This window comes from Cimex lectularius, unplaced genomic scaffold (genome assembly GCF_000648675.2).
Source record: "Cimex lectularius strain Harlan isolate CLEC.00 unplaced genomic scaffold, Clec_2.1 scaffold15, whole genome shotgun sequence".
Lineage (NCBI taxonomy): Eukaryota > Metazoa > Arthropoda > Insecta > Hemiptera > Cimicidae > Cimex > Cimex lectularius.
The window spans coordinates 3,002,204-3,023,257 of record NW_019392667.1 but is presented as its reverse complement, the minus strand read 5'-3'; the positions used below and the strand labels follow the sequence as shown (position 1 = coordinate 3,023,257).

The window sequence follows — 21,054 nt, the reverse complement described above, 5'->3', positions numbered from 1 at the left end:
AATCTGCATATGTTTAGCGGTCATAATTGACTATATTTATTGTTGAAATTAATTATTTTTTTCATCTAAGGAGATGAAAAAGTCAGTGACACGAGAGGGATTCGAACCCACGACCAAAATAAAAGACAACCAAATTTCTAAAAAACCTCTCTTAACAGCAATTATCCAGATAATTTTTTTAAAACTGATTATGGACATTTTCGTCTAAATAGTTGAATTGTCGATCCAATAATATAGGTTCAACAATAAAACAATAAATATGTACAACATGTGCAGATCTGAACTTATATAAAATCATAAAATCCAAATAGAGAAATATATGTTACATAAAGAACAATAATAATCGGTAGATGAAAATTGTACAGAGTAGTGGAGAGGTTAGAAATTAAATGATTAATTATATATTTTTCTTCTACTTCAAAAATCCCCTTCTGGATCAAGCGTTCTTAACTCAAAACCTTCTTTTTATCTAAAGTCTTGGTTGAGGCGAAAAAGTTTAAGTCACGAGCGGGATTCGAACACACGACCTTCGGCTCACCAACCACTTGAGCTATCGTGACGAGCAAGTGGTTGGAGCAACGGCTTATTGAACCAAAGTTCGTGGGTTCGAATCCCGCTCATCACACTAATTTTTTCATCTCAACCAAGACCTTAGGATAAAACGAATAATTCAATGAAATAATAATAATGATACTTTATTGCTAAATGTGGTAAAAACTTTACATAATATTGGGCTGGTGTAAAAATAATGCAGGTTTTGAAAATTATTAGCAGCCATATTATTTTTAATTTTTAAAAAATAACGAAACTTTATTGGAAATATTTTTCATCGCAATTTATACATCTTTGCTAACGTGTAATAAGCGCTTTTATTCTACTGACATAAAAATCTTTATTTCGACTCACTATAAGGTCTTGGAAGGCGATTTTTGGCTTCACCGCGTTCTGTAAAAATTTGATCCTTCAAGAAATGACCGAAATGTCTAAAAAAGTGGAGTCTGTAGGCGAGAGGTCGGGTGAATATGTAAGGTGCAGTAAGTTTCAAGTCCTAAGTCCTTAAGTTTCCGCAGGGTTGGCATTGCGACATGTGGACTGGCGTTAATCTTGAAGAAGAATCGGCCCCTTACGATTTACCAATGCTGGGCAAAGACTTGATTGACATTTCGATTTTTATTCGTATTGAGCCGAAGGTCGTGGGTTCGAATCCCGCTCGTGACACCAACTTTTTAATCTCAACCAAGATCTTAGATAAAAAGAAGGGTTTTGAGTTAAGTTGATTTTAACTTAATTGTTAATTTTTAAAAAACACTTGATCCAGAAGGGAATTTTTGAAATAGAAGAAAAATATATAATTAAATATTTATTTCTAACCCCTCCTCTACTATTCTATAAGTCTTATCAACCGAATTATAATCGTTCTTTATATAATACAATTCTCTATTTGAATTTTTACATATTTATGTACCCACATGTACAGAATTGAACCCATCTCTTCTAGGTAATTCCAGCGATTTACGATAAATTACATGCAGGCTTCGAGAATCACCCACCTCGGATGTCGGCAGTCCGGGGTCAGACCTCGGCCTTATACGTCCAGCTAGGTCAATTCAGCACCCATCGCGTACAATTCTTAAATCTAGACCTATTCACACTCTCACTTATTCTTAAAAATATTCTTTCCTATTTACATACGATTCACTCAATACTCGAAATTCCTCCACCAACTCAACCAAACTGAGGGTAGATGGGATACTAAATATTCCGCCATAGCACAAGTCACACTACACATTCACGCTAATAAATACGATCACTCTCAACACAGGCTACATGCACAAAACTATCAGTACTATGTACTACAAAACAATTATTTATTTTATGACTAACCTAATCGAGGGTCGATGAGTACTTAATATTCCGCCATCAGCCCTCTTACATTAGCCTCTCTCCAAACACGCTAGGAACGCAAAGGTATGCTTACAATACACTGGATACAATAAAACAACCATATTTCCTTCAAGAATCGGAATAGGGGTCCCACATACTCGCTTCCGTGTCAAACACATATCGGATGACATTTCTAAGCGCTCTCTATATGGAGGACAGCAACCTTCAATTAGGTGGAACACGTTGGGCAACCTTTTTATGCATGCGGACATATACGCCCAAAAGTAAATGTGCGTCAACCTCGCATGGCATATTTTTAAGAAGAGGATGAACCTTGTTCAACGAGACAGGTCCTCCGAGGCCACCTATCGACAGTGCGCTCGATACGCCTCTGAAGCTATAGCCTGCTTATGACGACTGCATGCAAATCCGACGAGATACGACAGTATAAAATGTGGGTCATATTTTTGATCCAGAAAGAATAAAGTGGAAGAGAGGTGGTCACATAGTTTGCTCCAGTTCGGTCTCCAAGTTTGAAGAATCATTTTTTGAACCCATTTTTTGCACTATACCAGAACCAATTGCGTCAACTTAAAGAAGCTTATTTTCAAAAAATCCAAGATAGTTGAACAACTCAACCTATTGTGATTTGATACCGGTTAAAAAATAAAATTACAATCCCGGAGGTTTCTGATACACCAATACCACCGGATAGAATCAATTACTGAAAAAATTATACTAAACCCAGCGGGCATTTGAATTCCTTTCTGCACAAACATTTACAGTAATACTGTAATTTTCTTCAATTACATGTAAATGCCGATTTTATGCGCAAAGGTAACACAAGAGTGAATTTCGCTTTTATCACGTATAGTTTATGCTAGGCTTATGTAAAAATATGCGCATAAGACTGAGAAAGCGTTCCCTGTGGTGCCGAAAAATAATCAGCCTTAATTGAAAAAAGCGGTAAAACACTTTTAAAAATTCGAAATTATTCTAATTTCCACTAAACATTCTTCTTTCTTGGTTATTATAACAAATTAAAATTCGACAGTTCCTTTAACGATAGGGAAGGGTATGCATACTATATTGGCATCGGAATTTCGAAACTAAGGTAAGCGTAAGAATTAGGTATCGAACCAGCGATACTCATTTAACACGCAAATATTCAGTAATAATTTCCAGAAATCGGAGATGAGAAGAACTGGGTTGCCTGCAATGATTATGTCTCAAAGGTAATAGCGAAACAATCTTATTGTTTTTACAACTACCACAAAGATTTGTTATGTGGTCAAAAGAACGAAAAAGCAGAAGGAGAAATGGATTGTTCTTGCGCCTTCATGCCTACGTTTCTAAACTTAAAATTGATCCTATATACACCAAGAAGATAAATTCCATTTCCATATTCATACCACATCCAGTGGTTTATGAAATTTAATTTTTGTACAATACAAGTGTGGTCCTATGCAATTTGAAATAAATTAAGTAGTAAAAAAAGGTCCTTACAAAAATGTCATATGACAGTTTAGTCCCTACTAGAGAATATCAATCCATTTGTATCGATATTTTGTTTCTATATTACATGACATGTATACTTCATTTTATATTTCAGTGTTTCCATACTTTTGTTCTAAATTTTAGGGTATAAATACTACATAATATATTTCAGTGTTTCCATACTTTCGTTTTATATTTTACGGTATAGATAGATACTTTATTTTTCAGGGTTTCCATACTTTGGTTAATAATAATAACGCTTATTTAACAACAAAAAGAAATGTATACCAAACATATTAAATTGACATTATACAGCTCGATGTTTATCTACCGGAAGTTGAAGCTACATCCGTTCTTTTGTTCTATATTTCGTAGCATAGAAAATCTTCTTTGCATAGATTTTGACGTATCCAGCCCCTAGAAGACCCGAGAAAGGAAATGTAGTTGGAAAATGCATTGGCAATAGTGGCAATAAATAATGAAAAAATCGGGAAACATAAAAAATGAAAAAAAGGACGATCTTTGTATATTTTTTGGGGGTTTTATGATTGAGTATTTGCATACCCAATCCTGGATATAAAAAGGAGATTACAAACAAGGAAAGGAAAATCCACAAAGGAATGAAATTCTATTTCGATACGTCAGGGTAAAGATACTTTTGTTTCAATACTGACGGCTTGACATTTTGGTATACTTCCAATGACGAATCCCTACATACTTCCTTCCAAAAAGCTATTTCAACAATTAGGTACATCAATTCATAAGTAAACGCTTAATGCGATCCTATTGTTTGTTTTGTAAAAATTTTTGGCGTGTCCGCATTTGAAGGAATTCAAAAGTGATTATAATTTGAAACATTATTAATATAAAAAAGAGTTATCTTCATGAGGTAGGGTTAAAGGGAATGTTGGGAAAATGGCATAGCGGTAGTTAATGAACGATATTTATGGAATAACTTGAAAAAAGTGAACTTGCGGATTTAATACAGCAATTAAAAAACTACACCCGATAGCAATCATTCGATGCAAATACGTCTGGGGGGGCTCAATTTGTTGCCTGAGCCGAGTTTATTTGACAAATGGCACGTGTGCAGGCGAGGTCAATGGGGTAGGAGATTTTCGGAGATTGATATCGACCCGGGGCGCAGGTCCGTCTCATAGAACCACCAGAAGATAACGACTGTCGATAACTCGGGTAGATAGACGTAGAAATTGCTTTTAACGAAAAAACACCCCGAATAAACAGTCGTAAATATAGTTTTTGTAATGACGATAACGCAAACTATTAATTCGTCGACATTACCGTCCTCAGTGGTGTACTACGCATTTGGGTGAACTGCGTAGTTGATTACGACGCAATCAACAGTACATAACATGTCATGCCACAACTACATCCGTAAATAAATTTTATATATTGTTAAAAATCAATTTATCATTCTTCTTGAAAGTTGCATAAAAACATAAAAAGTCTGAGTAAAAGCATGGGTGTAAAAAGCTATATAAAAAATTAAGATTATTGCGATCCTATTATTACTATAACAAACGGTTTATTTTGTTTATGTACATAACATGACATGCCAGGACTGCATGCGTAAATAAATTTTATATATTTTTTAAAATCAATTTACCATTCTTTTTGAATTTTACATAAAAACACAAATCAATATACATATAATTAAAGTCTGAGTAAAGCATGGGTGTAAAAAGCAATTAAAAAATTAAGATTATTGCGACCTTATTAAAATATTGTTTCGTTTTTGTTTGTAAAATCGACAACCGATTAAGACTTTTTTTGACAGGTAAACATTGCGAGTGCGATAGATAACATAACCATAATTTTTTCTAAAAAACTTAAAAAGTTGTTGATATCGAACAATTTTTACTCGGTTCATGAATTTTCTTTCGTAAATTCACCTAGACTTGTATGTATTTCATTTGTATTTGAATTTTATAACTACTTTCTATATTGCACCACTATATTCAATAGAAAAATTTAAAAAACAAATAAATAACACGCGTAAAATCAGCGAATGTGTCGAATTGTTGAAAAGAGCAAAATTATGCTCGTAAGATGATATTTGATCAAACAAGGACTAAATTTATTTGACCAAAGTATATTTAATTAACAATTAAATAAATTTACATATCTGCATGAAGGAGGTAACGAGATTATCTTACATATAAAATATCAACAAAGTTTTATCTTTTCGTTGAAAAGATTGAATATTATATGAAAAATTCTTTAAATTCTAGCGTGATACGAACAATTCTTTAAATTCTACAGTTATTTCCCCAGGTTCTCGCGTTCTTATGTAGGATAATTTATGTTGGTTTTTACTAAATCGTTTAACAAATGGCCTTGATAAGAAAGAAAACGTTTGAGGCTAAATTTTACGAGCAAACATAAAGATAAGATTTTATAGGGAAACGAAAGGAAAAAAACAGCATTAGAGAGCTTGACGATTGTATGTCTTTTTTAATATAACACGTTTTAAATAGTTCGCGACAAAATAAAACTCCAACATTCATCAACAGACAGTATAATGTACAGGAGTCACATGTTCCTTAAGAATTTCTTCTCTGAAAAGGCAGATAGGAAATAAGGAGTTCATTGGACGTATATCGTTATTATTTTATGGAGGCTACCGACAATGGAGTCATATCAGTCTCAAACGATTCTGAGGGCAGATGGGATATTCGACATATATGTAATAGTTACAACAAGAAATTGAAAACTGGGTACCCAACAACCGTAACGTGCTCAAAGAATGTCTTAATGTAGGGTGCCATGCCTACTCGCTCGCTGTAAGGAGCCAAGGCTGGTAGATTCCGCGGTCGTGGGTTCGATTCCCACCGTCGCCTCTGGACTTTTTTCTGACGTCTATGGGGACCGGTAGCCGCAATGGAAGGTCGGGAGCGGAATCGGATCTCAGCGACACATTCCGTCCCTAATTCCATCAAAAATTAGTATCTGGCATTCCGGGGTTCACACTTCTATTGCGATCCCCCTAAACGAAGCAGGAGGGAGTACAGTAAGCTCTATAGAGAGCTGCAGTGCTCAGGGAGAACCTGCGCAGGTGTCCGTGTTTCTCGGGTATGGCCTATCCACGAACGGTGAACAAGAGAGCAAGAGGTTCTAGGACAATCAGACTCATTGACACTGCCAACGTACTTTTATTGCGTTCTTTATTGCTCGTACAGCTTCAATAGGCCGGAGCTGTGGTTCTATCTGGAGAGTAAGGCGTTCCAGCTTTCGCCGCTTTGTTTGCCCTTTCGCTGCTCTCCAGCCCAACGTGTCCGAGTACCGACAACTACTACCGTTTTTCCGAGGCGCTCCAGCTCAGTTTATCCGTGTAAAAAGAGCATGACGAGAGGGACCACCGAGAAACTGTACCACTAACTAAATTACCGCCCCCAGTTTCAATCCGGCCTTAACGCTTCGGGAGTTATTATTCTACCAAGAATATCAATCCTATATTGACCATACGGGGGCTTAGGTTTAGAGCTGATACAATTTTTTTGGTCAGCTTAATATTGATAATATAAAAAATCCTGGTAGAAGGAAGGCAACTATTAACTCCAAAAGACGGTTTTTCAAACGCTAAATCTTTCCAATGTAGACATAAATAAATGCATAGTGGAACCACCAGATGTTCTGCTGAAGACAAGACTGGGACACAGTACTCCCAATACTAACGTATGGTTGTAAACATTGTAAAGACCAAATATTCTTTTTAAAAACAATCCCATTTCACCAATTTAAATAAACAAAATTGTCAGAGGCGCATTCCAATCGCTCCCATGATCCATCGGGTTCCCTATCGATAGGGCGTTGCAAGAAAATAAAAACAAAAGGGCATTCCGAGTTTGGAGCTACATGAAAGTACTTGGTACCATCCGGTGAGTCAATTCCCTTTTTTCTGTGAAAAGAAATCATTTCCTTTTCTATCTTCTAGGAGTGCGCCCGCTCCTTTCATTAAAAAAAATAGATAAATTTTTGTTTGATAAAATTATTAAAATAGGTTTTAAAAAAGCTTTATATATTTTATTTATGCTAAGAGAAGCAATTATGTTCATTTTTCCTGTGGTTTCATTCTTTTCATTTTAGTTCAGAGCAGTTTCTTATTTTATTTTATTTTTTATAATAAAAGTAATTTTTTTATGTTCCAATTTTTTTATTTATTTCTTTTCATCATTAAATTTTAATTTGTGGGCATACTTGAAGAACAAGTCATTTTAGAACTTTCAAAAATACTTTATAACATGGACAATGGATGGAAGAACAGTGCAAACTGCACGTCACATATGGAACGGTATGTGTTATAAACAGGAAAGACCGCAGAATAAACGTGTAAGGCACCAAACCTGGTTCAGGAATATAATAATTGCAGTAGCCATAAGAATGGTCTGAAAGAATGATTGAATGGACACCAAGAGGAATTAAGAAGCTGTGTGGAGAAGCAACCTAGCCTCGTGTAGCTCGAGACAGAAAAGAGTGGAAAAGAATATTCACAGTGCTAAGTGATGTATGGTGCATAGATGCGGTACGCAAGTGTTTTATTGTTACTAAATGTTATTAACAAAAACTATGAGAAAAAAATGCCCAAACGTTAAAAATTTAATTGAAATGAATGTGCCGCCCAAAAGCCACAGAGTGATCTGATTTTATATAGTATATATACGGAAAAAGGTTACTAATTAAGATAATATAAATAAAAACTAAGACCAGAGTCACGATAGCTCAAGTGGTAGAGCAGCGGCGTATCTAGCCGAAGATCGTGGGTTCGAATCCTGCTCGTAACACTGACTTTTTTCCTTCTCAACCAATCATCTCAATACCTTTCATAAAGATTAATTAATAAATAAACTAAATTTATTATTATTATCTTCTGAATCAGATTTAATTCAATTTTGTGTACTTGCTTAATATAATCTATGCGACCATCTCGATTCTTGGCAAATCACGGGATAGTGGAAAGAACAGAACCCCATGGACATTTGGCGGGTAATCGCTAATTTGGGGCTGTTAAGAAGTAAAAAAAACGTTTAATTGCTTTGTTTAAAATGGAGGTCTTTGGGAGTTGGTGGTGTATTCTGGTAGAGGTACAATATGGGACAATCAATTGCAAAGTCGTGTATATTGGTAGGAGATACATAGATAGTTCGAGGGTTCTTTCAGGGAAGAAACTATGGCTAAACCGGGAGTGGTAAGGTCGATTCTAAGAAGGTTAAAAGGGTTTCTTATTTTCGAGCAGGTCTGAGACATTTCTTCACTTTTTTATTGCAAGGAGCTTGTTTCCTGTGTTCGTTTGTCGATGTACAGTCCGAGGTACCTCACCTTGTCCGCAGGTGAGTGGGCAATATCATTTAAGTAGTTTGGAGGATAGATCTTTTACGGAGAGTGAAAGTAATATGGGTAGATTTGTCTGTTTTAAATTAGATGCTTTTCTTTCCACACTATGAGTCTATTAGGGTGAGGTGTTGGGGGTTTCGAAAGGAAATAACAGGATCAGAGTTACTAGAGAGGATAGCTGTATAATCTGCAAATGTGAATGTGATGGAATGTCAGCAGTGTACTGTATAGTGTAGGGGCCAGAGAAACCAAGCATGGAAAGGGAGATATTCTGAAAGGGAATTCCTTCAATGATTCGGAAAAACCTGTGAGCTGCGCATTATAAGATGGTATGTGGAGGGAAGGATGACTTACACAACAAACCGGGTGCCAAACTCGATCAAAAAAGCCCTCAGAACAGGACTGTCCCGAGTCAAGAGTGAAGTTGATAATGTCTACCAAACCACGGCACCGTTGGATAGTTGAATGACATTGCGAAAAACAAATTAGGTCGGGGTTATATTTTGAGATTTTTTTGGATGTAATGAAGTATGTTGAACTTTTAGTGCAAAAGTGACATTTTTTTCGATCACCATTTGCTAGGAAAGACTTGAAGCATGAGTTTACAACAAATGGGTTTAAGTGAGATGAGAGCCGTCTGGTCGGGAAAAGTTGGATATGACTGTGTTTGACGGAGTAGAAATGTCGGTAGTACATATCGTAAAAGGTAAAGGTTGTTAGATTGCCAAATTATTTATTAAATAAATTTTGCTTATTTTTGGTATACAAACACCCTGGAGTGGAATAAGGAGGGAGAAAGGCATTATGTTGCTGGAGAGCTGGACTAAACCGACCCTTTTTCTTCTTTTTATCAAATCTTGAATCCTGTTCCCTTCTGCACTTTGCCAGCTCCTTTTTTTCTTTGAAATGTATGTATAATTGTATTTGTTTTGAATTGATTCCATAAGTTAAATTTTACTAATTTTTGTGTAAAATGAGGAAATATTTTATTTGAGAAAAGACATTGTTTTATTTTGTTTGTTATCGGGACTTTGGTTGTAAATATAGGTCACGATAGCTCAAATGGTAGAGCGGCGGCGCATCAAGCCGAAGATCATGGGTTCGAATCCCGCTCGTGCCATTGACTTTTTTATCTCAACTAAAAACCTTAATTAATTGTATGATAATAATTAGTCAAGCGGACCACGAAACTAGTCAATTTAAGTTGTAAATATAATTTATAATTTTTCGTTTGGTTTTCAAAAGACGACATTTATTTTTATATTTTACCTATATATATTTTTTGTTATATTGTTAAATTAAAATTGTTCAGTCGAGGACCGACCGCTCCTTGTAAGACTTACAATATAAATTGGTAGCGGAGCGTGGTTTTGATCCGCGGTCCTTCGGGTTGGATAGGATAGGATAATTCCTTGATGGTTGCGTTTTGTAAAATTGATTTTTCCTTGAATGTAATTTCTTATTTTAATTATTACCATTTCTAGGTCAAATTAAATGCCTGTTTTTTAATAATTTTTGACTCGTGAAGAGCATCCATGTGTCACAAGAATGGATGTTTCTTTCATTTTGGAAGGGTTTTATTATTATTTTGGAGATATTAGATTAATTAGCAATATTAATCTGAATTAATATTGTTCTACCAGTTGAAAAAAATTATTTTAGGTTGTTGGAAAACGAGAGATTATAACGCAATTCCAACTGCGCGTATAAATTAGACCTTATTATTAATAAGAGAGTATTTGTCCAACGGCGACTACTAGACACAATTATTGACATAACCATAGTTAAACAAGTATTTGTACTTAAAAACGAGTTAATTTTTTTCAATTCTGCTTGAATTTTTATATATTATTACAAATATTTTTTATTATTTTGTGAACGTCTAGTAAAAATATTGTGTTAGTGGGTAACATGCAACTGTTGCGTGGGCCTATGAACGATAAAGAACTCTGGCGTCACTTTTTACAGGTAGGTTAATTTAGGAAGTATTGAATTTTTACCATTTGTTCACGTCAGGTTCTAACTGCCTACAGATTAAAATTAATCAGGGTGGGCAAAATCAAGATGTAATTTTTAGTAAACGAGAGGGGAAACAATCGTTCCCAAAAGAATTGGGTTAGCAGATAAATTCAAACAATGCTTCCAAGTGGTGCGTAGATGTGCTCGTTTTACGGCTGTCCTAATTAGCTTTCGATACTCTCCCTGTTGAATCAGTCATCGATCTACGGTGATAGGCCGACTTGAGGAAAATTTGCGACAGACGCCGCGGGAGACAAATATCCCGGGCATTTCCGCTATGAAATCCGTTTTGGAGGGATTCCTGAAGTTCCGAGGATCGGGCCGGGAAGAAGGCACGTGTTAAGGGATCCGTTCGATAGATTGACGCAAGCGCCCGTCCAGGAAGCGGGCTTATGGTCCACGCCCGTATTGAGCGTGTGCCCTCTCCTCTTCTTCCATTCCATTCCTGCAGGAACTCCGGAGTTAACAACAACCTCCTCCACCCTCCTCTCAACCGTCTATAGTTACAATAAGGGTAATGGAAATCCATAAGAACGGACATACTCATATGCACATCCCAAAAAAAGTTCTACTTTCACAACCTATGGTCATCAGGGAACCATTAAGCACAATAGCTATTTTTCTCCTCGACTATCTGCACATTTTTTCTATTTTCAAGAAATATTTGACGAAATCAAGGCATAAGCACCAAAGCAGGTCGTACGAAGGAAATGTTCCTAGAAAACACTAAACAATAGACAGTGTGCGATAAATAAAGAGATAATGGAATTTGTTTTAATGTTTTATGTACTCACGTCCTCGCCAGTTGTGGATAAAATTACACAGAAACAAGATAAAAATATGATAGTCTGGTTTGCATTCATACTACCCCAAAGGACTCAAAATTCCTCGAGGTAATTGGGCATAAGGGGCATACTATCCTCAGAGTACTCGATATTCCTCGGGGAAATTGGGCATCCCCCCGATTCACGCTAATAAATTACACACACCAGACATATTCACACTATCCTCAGAGAACTCGATATTCCTCGGGGTAATTGGGCATAACTCCTCCATTCACGCTAATAAATTACATTCATAGACCAGACTACGTTCACACTACCGCGGAGTACTCGATATTCCTCGGGGTAATTGGGCATCCCCCCCCCCCGATTCACGCTAATAAATTACACACACCAGACTTAGTTCACAATTCCCCAGAGAAGCCGATATTCCTCAGGGTAATTGGGAATATGTTCCCCATTCACGCTAATAAATTACACTCACAGGATTACGTCAAAGTACTCGATATCCCTCGGGATAATTAGGGATATACCTCCAATCACGCTAATAAATTACATTCACACACCAGACTTCGTTCACAAAACCCCAGAGTATTCGATATTCCTCGAGTAATTGAGGATGCCCCCATTCATGCTAACAAATTACAATCACACCCCACACTTCGTTCAACTACCATATGCCTTCGATTCACGCTAATAAATTACTTTCACACACCAGACTGCGTTCACAATACCCCCCCCCCCNCCCCCCCCCCGAGTACTCGATATTCTTCGGGATAATCGGGGGATAAATCCTGCCAATCACGCACATAAATACACTCGTGCCGATAAATAACACATTTCACATACTTGAAGGAACAAAGATCTAAACACAATAAAAAATATTTTTGGCCCTGAGATATTGGCTCCTGCTGCCTTGTCCCAACGCCACGCATAGGTCATTCAGAATGTCATATTTCTTTGAAGCCTGTTATTACTGTGGTGATAAGCTGTCCACACAACGGGCATTAGAAGTCCGTTTGTGATCTTGGTATGACTTACGCGCAACCTGGTAAGTATGAACTTTTCCCTTCTGGGCCATGCCTCGGTCGGGCTATTTCGGCAATTGGTTATTTTAAGGTTGTCCACGATACTATCATCAAGACTTAAAAAAATCGAGTCAATCTAGATAGGTGCGGTCGGGCCATTTACCTTGCATTTATAGAAAAATATAATCAACTGATTTCTAACAAACATCGAAAACAACAAAGACTGGTCGTAAGACATGTCTATAGCACAATGAGCAATAGACAATTTGCATATAAAAAATCGAATGCATATTAAAAGAGGTATTTTTAAACAAATCAACTACTAGGGTTGAATGTCCCAAACAGGTTCACATAACAATGAGAACCACCCTCGAGGGGCATTAAACACAAAACTACTAAGGTGATGCATCCTTTCCTCTAGATCAGATTTACTTAAAATAGTAAAATTATCGCCAATATGAAAGTACCATTTTAATAAAGTGTGAAACTGGACTGTGCACAGATTTGCTTTTGATGATATTTGATGCTTTGCTTAAAATGATATTTAGATCAATTTGGCATATCTCAACAACCCTCATTATCATGTTTTATGCGGCTTACTGCGTAAATTAACAAGTTGATAATCTAATAGATATTCAAAGAAAATCATGGACGGGGGTTGAAAATATATACTAAGCTTGTTCACACAACAATGAGAAACATCCACAAGGTGTTTCAAACACCATACGTGGTACATCCTTTCCTTTTCTAAGAGGCCTTAATAAAATTTAAATAGTAAAACCTCAGATGAAATACTGAAAAAAATTCCAAATTGGTGTTGGCATATTTAGCTATATGAAAACACCATTTAAAAATTTGTTTATCTGGCATAAATGTCAATATGTTGATGACGAAGTATGATCAGTAATAAATAAAACCTGCACGAAAGTAATTCAGTATAAATTATACAAATCCTATTTTCAACGCGATTAGAAAAATCGACAAATCACAGCAGGGATTTAAAAGAATCTTGAGTCAATGGTGGACTGTGGTGGGGGGAGGGTTGGCTGTTGGTCATTTTAAGGTGGTCCACCCGTACGGACATTTACTGAAAAATATATAAACGTCAGATCAACAGATTTCTATTATTGTTACGAGCTCAATTCCTAAACATCAAAGACAAGCTGTAAGAACACAATAATCAATAGACAACTTGCCATTAAACTCATCGATAATCGGATTAAAAGAGATATTTAAAAAAATCAGGGAAAGGGTTAAGGCGAAGAAACCTGTAGGAACGATAGACGCCAAGTTATTTTTCACTCCCCTTTTCCTTGAGGGCATCAAGGCATAAGGCCCAAAGACAGGTCGACGAAAATGAAATGGATATTTTGAGAAATCATTGGGGGGGGGGGGTTGAACCGGTTTGCACCCTAAGGTGCTTGATAAAATACAATACTGCTGAGGTCGTGATGCCTCTGTTTTCTGCCTAGAGCCGATTTCCTTGGCCCAAGTTGGCAAGTGTTAGCAGTATAAAAGGACCATGTTACAAAATTGGTATGCATTTCAATGTGTTTTTATCTAATATGGCCTTACATGATAATTAGAGCAGGGCAGAAGGTTATCCCATACAGAAAGAGCGCGTAACATCATTGCAGTTTGGGGTAAGGAAGCATTAGCGAATGCACGGTGCAGCGATGGTTTCAGAGATTTCGTCTAAACCAAATATGCACCGAAAAAAGGTTGAGGTGACTGTTTGGTGGTGTACTGCTGGGGTTGTTCACTGTAATTTCCTACATTATTGTGAAACTATCACAGAGACAGATATTGCCAAGAAATTGACAAAATGCACGGGAAACAGTAAAGTCTTTGCCATGGTAAATCTTAAGAGGCCGATTCTTCTTCGCGAACACGCCCGGCCACATGCCGCAAGCCAACCTTGCGGAAACTTAAGGACTTAGGACTTGAAACTTTACCGCAACCTCCACATTCACCCGACCTCTCGCCCAGAGATTTGTTTAAGCATTTTGACCACTTCTTGAAGGATCAAATTTTTAGAGAACGAGGCTAAGCCAAAAACTCCTTCCAAGACTTTATCGTGAGTCTAAATAAAGATTTTTATGTCAGCAGAATAAAAGCGCTTATTACACGTTAGCAAAGATGTATAGATTGTGATAGAAACTGTTTCGAATAAATTTTCCTTCATTTACAAAAATTAAAAATAATTTTGTCTGCCTTTTCGAAACATGCATTATTTTTGCACCAGCCCAATATTATTTAAAGTTTATACCATATTTAAATAAAGTATACTTTTTATTATTTCAATAAATTATACTTTTTATCTGAAGTCGTAGTTGACATGAAAAAGTTAGTGTCACGAGCGGGAAACCACTTGAGCTCGTGATAAGTAACTGGTTAGAGCAGCGGCGTATTGAGCCAAAGGTCGTGGGTTCAAATCCCATTCGTGAGCTAACTTTTTCATCTCAACCAAGATTTCAGATAAGAAGTATAGTTAATTGAAATAATTAAATAAGTCAATTATGAGCGCTAAACATGTATAAATTATTATTACTAGAACAATTTGGTATAGATGGCATTTTCGACGACATATACAGCATTAGAAAACAGAAAAATTCAGCAGCAGTTTAAAACAAAACTGAGTCAATGTACATAATCGTGGTCAGGCTATATTGACTATTGGTTATTTATTTAGGTTGGCTGACCTTGAATATTTTGAAATATTTACTTTCTTTTTAGATAGTTGGTCTATTCCGTAAGCACCAAAGATACGTAGAAAAAGTAAGGCGAAATTGTAATTTCTCTAAAACACAAATAATAGAAAATTTGCAAATATACAATTCGATATTTAAGAAAGAAAAAATCCGAGAGGTCGGATAAAGATATGTCCTAAACTAGTACAGCAATGACAACCCCCCTTCTAGAGCCGATTTTCTTAAGATAACAAAATTGCCCAAGTTGGCAAGTTTTTGGCAATGTGATTATTTTAAAAAAATTGTGAATCATGATTGTTTCAATGTGCTTCTGATGAACTAACATAATATTTACAGTAATTTGGTAAAAATCCATATAACGTATGATTTTTGTAGGGGGATTAAAAAATCACTAAATATGAAAGGACGATTTAAGGAGCATGGCTTAATATAATAATTAAAATTTGATGTAAATGGCATTTTCGTCGACATTTCAGCTTTAGAAAATCTACTTTAAAGCAGAACTTAGTCGATAAAGTACGTTGTGGTCAAACTATTGGTCATTTTAGGTTGTCCACCTATTCTGTTCTTCATTTACAGAAAAATATACAAATGTAAACGACCGAGTTCTATCATGGCCGTGTTCGCTATTCGTAAAGATCAAAGACAGGTCTTAAGACGCATTAAGAACAAAATGAACAACCGGCAATTTGCGAATAAACAAATCAAAAACCTATCAAAAGAGGTATTTTAATAAAATCAGGGATGGGTTTGAAAATATGACTTGAACAGTTTCACACAAAAATGAGGACCATCCTCAGGCTACTTCAAACACAATCGTTTTGCATCATTCCCTTTTGTAAAGATTGCCTTAGTACAAATTGAAATAGTAAAACCTGAGATGAAATATTGAAAAAAAGCTCAATTTGAATTTAAAATTAAATCTATCTAACTACGCTTCAGACTGGCTCCAACCTAGACTTGGAACTTTTAAAGATCTTTACTGCATTGACGCCAATCGCAAATTGATAAACAAAAGGATTCATCACTAGTCATGAAAAATGGATGGACTTAACGTAAGCTTATGTAAATTGAAGCGGTTGTTAATATTTTAGGTATAACCCTTATTGTGTTATTTATTTATTTTTTTACGAGGGTTGCAACAGCAAAGGTCATATCAACCCTCAGGGTGGTGGTGTTTTTGACAACAAGCCCATTTGCAAGTATGTCGGGTTCGAATGCAGGGTCGCTGGATTCGAACCCGGAACCTTTACTGTGGTGAGCGCCGTGTCAACGCCTAAACCGTTGTGGCCTTCGACGCCCCCTTATTGTGTTATAGTGTGTTTATAATTAGGAAACCGTTTTGCAAATGTTTTTACTTAAATTCAACTCAAAATTCAAACAACAGTAAAGTTTTACTGAAAACATGCGGTTCACGTGTACAAATTTGGCTGCGTGCTTGGGCGACCCCACAACACACGAGAAAACCGGGCAAGGGGATAAAGGACGAAAGAAAACCTCATGAAATCCGCGAAAACATGCGAAACATCTGTAAAAGTCAGGCGAGTCGTGTTTACCAACTTCGGTCCAGTTTCCCTTGTATTTCATGTGGTAAAATCGAGGCGAAGCTTGACGTTGTTTATGAAATTATGACAGAACATTGTGCCGGCTCTCTCAGCTTTTCGCCTTTTTTTTGGTTTGAGGTTTGATTAGTCATAAACCAGATATATGTTCAATGATAAAAAGTTCGCTTATAAAAATTTGTAAGGATAAGAAACATGAGAAGTAACTCTAAAGGATAAGGAAGGAATTCCGGAAGAAAGTTAGCTATGAGAGTAGTAAAACTTAATTAAACTATGTTGAATAAGTGAAAAGAGGGAATGTTTATTATGGTAGATGAGCAATTATAAAATTAAGTCCTTTCTCTAAAATACTTGTCGCGATTAGTAAAAGCTTGTAAAAGCCGGCCAACCTCAGGGCTTATGCTGATTATATTTTCCTTTTTATCCTGTCAACTATTTATATATATATATATTTTTTTTTAATTCAAATTCACCGTATACTCTACATATTATTAATTAATATTAAATTCACTATTTTTCGTGGACCGCTTGACCAATTAATATCATTCAAATAATTAGGGTTTTAAGTTGAGATAGAAAAGTCAGTGTCACGGGCGGGATTCGAACCCACGACCTTCGGCTTGATACGCCGCTACTCTGCCACTTGAGCTATCGTGACCTCGATCCCTTCGGGCACTAAATTCCGATCTCAACTGCACCTTTTGAATTTTCGGATTGAATTTGAGATCGGAAATTAGTGCCCGAGGGGATCGAAGTCACGATAGCTGAAGTGGTAGAGTAGCGGCGTATCAAGCCGAAGGTCGTGGGTTCGAATCCCGCTCGTGACACTGACTTTTTTATCTCAACTTAAAACCCTAATTAATTGAATGATATTAATTAATATTATGGAAAAGTGCTATTTTGATGATTTACATGTCACATTACTTTTTCAGGTTATTTCAACCGTTCACAACTTTATTCTATGAAGTCCCACAGTACCTAAATGTTAATCCTGTTAATTTGATTACACCAATGGAAAAAGACCTTAGAAGATAAACTTTAACGTGTTTCTGAAGTTCTTGTCTAAAGTTTAAGTAAGATTTTCTTGGCTCTGTAAATACCGACAGAGCTCTTGCAAGTTGCCCCTACTAATGACCTTTAAACTCAAGGATTTAATTTCTCATCACATATAACCAATGTAGAATCCAATTTGAACTGACTTGATACAGTAGAACCAACGTTCTATGAAACACAGAATACTTTACAGCAAAAATTGTAAAAGGCTATTGATATCGAAGTTCCTAAGCCCCCTGCAAACATGCAAATCATGAAATCGGAGTCCATCCCCTGCAAGTTGATCCTAGCAAATAACAGTTCAGCAGAATAACAATCCGAAAACATCGCCGAGAGATTAAGGAAATATGTTTTTTAACGAGCTGGAAGATTTTCATGATATTATACCTTGATATGGCACTAAAGGTATGCCAACGAGTGAAACTTATACTAATGCCATCGCTAGATATTTCCAAAAATTAAATTTAAATTCGGGTGAATTTAATCTTTTGGGAAGAATACTTCCCCGATGTGCAAGTTTCTACGACGTGAGTAAAAAGTGTAAGCAGTTAAATTTTTAAAAACATTGACCGGATGTAGATCTCCTGTCTGCATCTCGTAAAACTTGTTGGCATTCAAACGGCCTTTAGGCCCGATCTGTCAAGTAGCAGAGAACAAGCTGTGTAGACGATCCACAGAAATAATCAAGAATGTCAAAACAGTTGAAAAACGTTCTGAGAGTGAAAAACACCTCGAAACACTATTTTCTATTTTCGTCCTTCCGGTCAAGCGGTAGCTCAATAGATCCGAGTAGAAAGGACGACAATATGCTTTTAAACAAAACTAAACGGACGGGGTTGCATAAGGCTTGATAATAAAAGACAGCCACCCACTCTGGAACCAGTTTTCTAAGAACTAGTTCTCTTTTTAAAAGGTATTGAGTGAAGGGGTTGGGGTCGTTTACTATTCAGTCAAGGCAAGAAGGGTCCGACCCTCTGCACTGCTGGAGGAAGAATCTTCAATATTCGTTCCACTTGATATTCGCCTTTTTCGTATTCCAACCCTGATACAAACTGTTTCAAGTGAAAGATTCAATACTTACTTTATGTTTTATTGTTTGCAGTATAATGTAATACCTAAACAATAAGATTCGACGAAGAAGGATAGAATAGGTACGGTTTTATACAAAGATAAATACACCCGAAAGTAGCATTTATCCACTGAAAGATCGATATAACCACAATTTAATCACATTACGTCAGTCTACTAGAAATTTTTCGGGGTAATTGGAGATAAGCGTCCATTCACGCTAATAAATTACATTCAAACCTTTCCCACCTCAATTCAATCACACTGTCACCCAGTACTCGATTTTTCTCGGGGTGATTGCAGATAAATCCCTCCATTCACGCTAATAAATTACATTCACACTACATTTGAATCACACTGCCACAGAGTACCCTATATTCCTCGGGGTGATTCGAGATAAACCCTCCATTTACGCTAATGAATTGCATTCTCTCTACAATGAAATCGCATTAGCCCAGTGTATTACAATTTTTTCGGGATAATTGGAGATAAGCCTCCATTCACGCTAATAAATTACATTCAAACCTCAATTCAATCATACTGTCCCCCAGTACTCCATTTTTCTCGGAGTGATTATGGCACTAGATATATGTTGGGGTGATTCGAGATAAACCCTCCATTTACGCTAATAAATTATGTTCAAACTGCAATTCTATCACATTGTCACAGAGTACTCTATATTCCTCGGGGTGATTCGAGATAAACGCTTCATTTACGCTACTAAATTGCATTCTTCCTTCAATTAAATCACCTCAGTATACCAGATATTTTTCGTCGTATTGGAAGAAAAGTCCCTCCATTCACGCTAATAAATTAAGTTCCCACCATAATTATTCACAGTGTTTTACACGTTACCTGAGGATACTAGATATTTTTCGAGGTTTATATTAAAAATTCATGCTTATAAATACATTCGTTCGATACATATCACAAACATACAAAGCTCTACACACAGTTAATCATATTAAAAAATATTATTTTTTGATTTCTTGTAGTGAAAAAGTCTGAGTTTAATACGTAATAATAATTACAGATAGGATAGATTTTATGTTTAAAATTTCAATTTAATAGTTCCACGTAGTAATCATAAAAAGTTTGATATAAACTTTTTTTTTATAGAAGTCTTACAGTCCTGCCTAGAATGCATCATAATAAAGAAAAGAGTACATCATGGTGAAATTCTACTTTGATTTTATGTATGTCTCTTGGTCAGGTTGTATTAGATTCTTTGTCAAACGTCACGCTAAAATTAATATATTATCTTGACAGCAAAACCGAAATTCGCAAGGTAAAAAAAAAATCGAGCCAAATGAAGGACTAAAGTACTGCCAGGCAATCTATTTCAAATCATCGACATTTCAATTCAAAGTCTTTGCCATCATCACCAATATTCCTTTCTAAGTCACTAATCAAACTCTGAATGAAGTCCTTGATATTAATTTCGGTAAAAGAACTCGTCCAGAATAATTTGGTCTTTCTTCAATCAGAAAACCTTTAAACTTGAAACGGCTGTGTATCAGCTGTTTCTACCTTCAAGAAGAAAGATTTGCTCGTAATGATTAAAATGTATACTGAGGAATCTTAAGAGCTGTTAATTTACAAAAAAAATAATATTAAACAAACATGCACGTATGCCTGCGATACTATCATGTTAACAAGAATAAAACTAAGGGTTCTCATAATTATTGAATTCAGTTTGTAAATTTGCCCATTATATTGTGCATTAATTACGGGAAACAATTACAATTGAACTAGCTGACCAAAGTCAAATTAACGTTTCTCCCTGAGGTGGTTATACAAGTCGGATGATCGCTTAAGACATAATTAATGTAGTACATGTCATATGCACTCACGGACAGGCAGGGGATGGGTCTGGTTATTTGCTATGAGAAACAGCCAGAATCTGACACCATTTTAAACAAATTTTATTTTAATAAATTCATCACTATTTCTTCTAAAAGAACAATTTTTATTAAATAAAATTTACAATCAATCAATTAATATCGTTTTAAATACTCTGTTGTGAAGTTAAAGAATTAAAGAATTTGACAGCTGAAACGTAGACAGGTTTGAATTTTAGTTCCATGACGACCACTCG

At 36.0% G+C, this 21,054-nt stretch overlaps 1 long non-coding RNA gene across 1 annotated transcript in view; it reads right to left on the bottom strand.

Annotated features, from left to right (window-relative positions):
• Window positions 1-21,054, bottom strand: part of LOC112126314 — a 96,991-nt gene that overhangs the window by 15,075 nt on the left and 60,862 nt on the right. The window lies entirely within an intron of this gene.